The sequence below is a fragment of the Myotis brandtii genome, unplaced genomic scaffold, assembly GCF_000412655.1.
Source record: "Myotis brandtii unplaced genomic scaffold, ASM41265v1 scaffold159, whole genome shotgun sequence".
Lineage (NCBI taxonomy): Eukaryota > Metazoa > Chordata > Mammalia > Chiroptera > Vespertilionidae > Myotis > Myotis brandtii.
The window spans coordinates 3,306,271-3,309,298 of record NW_005355799.1 but is presented as its reverse complement, the minus strand read 5'-3'; positions in this window follow the sequence as shown (position 1 = coordinate 3,309,298).

Sequence of the window (3,028 nt, the reverse complement as noted above, 5' to 3'; positions counted from 1 at the left end):
ATTGAAGTATCCTGAGAGCATGATGAAGGCAGGCATCACAGATAATGGACCACACAAAACATTTCTCTTGATCCTAAACAACTTCAGGAGATATTTTTTTGAATAAAAACTATTTAATCTTAATTTATAAATTACTATCAGACATCAGTTATTTTTTGTTTACTAAGGTAGTAAGCAATAAAAGCATTTATAACTTTTCATTGGTTTTATTGATTAGTTCTGAAAAGGAGAGAGAAAATTAATGTCTCCAAATAGCAGATATGCAGTATCCAAAGGGAGTAAACTCCACTCAACCAGAATACAAAATTCAGATTCATGTCTTTTTTCTATTTTCCAAAGTTAATTTCCCTAAGAGTTTGTCATCAAACATTAATAAAGCAGAAATGATTTATTGTCTTTGACCCCCCTTGTTACTAAGTTGCTTCAGTAGTCCATTGACAAATATTCATTGTCCAATATACCTCTTTTATTCTCTGCCCATTGGCACTTTAAGCTTGCATATTTTAAAAGCAAAATAAAAATAACAACAATAGTTCTAGCCTTTCCTTATTCACTTCCCACTAAAGATGTTTTTGGGTTGGCTTGTTAAATTTCTTCATTTGCCCAAATGATGAGGATCACCCTGCAATTCCAAGCAGATTTTTGTATTACTATGATGTAATATAATGGGGGAAATGGAAAAAAGAGATTGCACTAGAGGCTAAGAGGTTGGAGAAAGCATATTTCAGGAGCTTTGGATATTACGTTTGTTAGAGGTGGAAAGAAAAGCAGTATTACAATGAACCTTTTCTTAAAAATTTGAGACATGTAATAAGTTAATTTTCACACTTCTTTTTAGTGGCTATTCTTTGTTTTTTCTTTGACCAACATAAGGCTAAAGACTAGATGCTTCAATCATAGCTATGTTACCTACACAATTACTTTTTGCTACCAGTTTATAGAATCCTTACATCTACAAATGAAGAGAACCATAAACAATGTGAAAGTTGAAGCATGTTCTATATTGTTTTCAGAAAAACCTGTCCAGCACAGAACCACCCCAACCTACTGGGAAGTGATACTCCTCACATGGTAATCCTATTTAATAAAAGCCTAATATGCTAAGTGTCCAGTCATTCAGTAGTTTGTTCAACCAATCAAAGCATAATATGCTAATGATATGCTAAAGCTGCTCAACTGCTTGCTATGACATGAACCAACCACCAGAGGGCAGATGCTCCAACTGGTAGGTAATTTGCTTCTGGGGTTTAACTGATCCGGACTGAGCAAGATGGGCCAGACACACCCTGGAACCCTCCCACGATCCCTCTCCAGCTGACCAACCTCCTGCGTCCCTCCCTGGCCCCAATTGTGCACCAGTGAGGTCCCTTGGCCTGGCCTGCACCCTCTTGCAATCTGGGACCCCCTCGGGGGATGTCAGAGAGCTGGTTTTAGCCTTATCCCACAGACCAGGCCCAGGGACCCTACTGTGCATGAATTAGTGCACCAGACCTCTAGTGCTATTATAATGGTGCTTGGAAATAAAGCGTACACTACAGGTTGGGCCACATGAGGTCTGTTAAGATTTATCTTGAGGGTTAGGTTTTAAATCAGGGTTAGTAGGCATCTGTGTTTCAGACAAAACTGAAAAGTTTTGATGAAAAGAATTTGAGCTAAGTATAAGAGGGCTAAATTGCACCCACAAGTTCACTGAGCTCCAATGCATACCATTTGCTTTTGGCCACTGACTCCCATCATATCAGTGTCCATAATAAATCAGAAGGTTGCTGTGCATGAAGTTCTGCCTGGACTACTGACTGGCATATCTACCTGGAAGGAAAATCCAAAAATTGAGAAATGGAGAAATCTCTCTTGAGGCCTTCTAACACAGCCTGGTATGTGAGTAATTGTTACATCCTGACCTTTCTATCACCTGAGAGGGTAGTGGGAGTAGAAACATGTAATGAGCATTATATTCCAAGCTCTTCACATACATCATCTTATCATCTCCTTTAACCCCATACATCATCTTATCATCTCCTTTAACCCCTGCAAAGACCAAGTACAGTACAAACTATGATTCATATTTTATGGATGAAGAAACAATAACCTTTAGAGTTATATGCTTCATATCACTCAGCTAGTCTGTTTTAAGGCCAGGATTTGAACCAAGTATAAGGGTGTGGTTTTGGTTTTTTGTTTCTTTGTTTGATTGTTTGTTTGTTTTGTTTTGTTACACTACATCTTTTTAGACTTCTTCCCTTCCTTTCATTGTTTTTCTACCAATAACAACATGCTTTCATAGACTTTATACTTTTTTGTGTTTCTATCAAAACTATTATAAAAACAAGGGCAGCAGTATCATTATTGAAATAATACACATCAGAATAACTCTCTGAAAAAAAGTCTAAAATCTTGGTTGATATAAAACAAAATATCTGAGAGACAAAATGGTGGCGGTAGACGGACGTGTCCCGTGCCTTGTCCCGTGCCTTGTCCCGGAGCAGATAGCTTGAGCAGCTGAAACCAGTAACATCCAGCCTGAATTGGCAGAGGAGATTCAGCTGGGAGACAGTTTGCAGCCGGGAAAGGCAGAGGACTCCTGGAAAAAGGTAAAGTCAAGGCTCTGGGAAGGATAATCTGCCAGACCTCTGAGCCCTGAGGATCAGAGGGAATCCACACGGCACCGGCACTGAGCCACATCCCTTGGGACGAGCGCAGTGGAAAGAAGGTACACAGAACTGCTGGTCAGCAGGGGATTCTAGATCTGGGTCCACAATCAGGAAAGGCTGAGGAGTGCTGGCAGGAGAGGAGCGTGCAGAGGCGCAGCCTTTCCCCCCTCGCAGGGGATTCTAGATCTGGGTCCATGTCTGTAAAGGCTAAAGAGTGCCGGCAAGAGAGGAGTGCGCAGAGGTGCAGCCTCTCCGGCCTCTGTGGCTTGTGCCTTTCTTCATAGATCCTAGTTCATAGGACCTTTCAGATACAGACACTTACCTGTGGCTGGAGCGTAGGAGAAGGTGCGGAATTGTGGAATCTGGGGAGAGAGGGG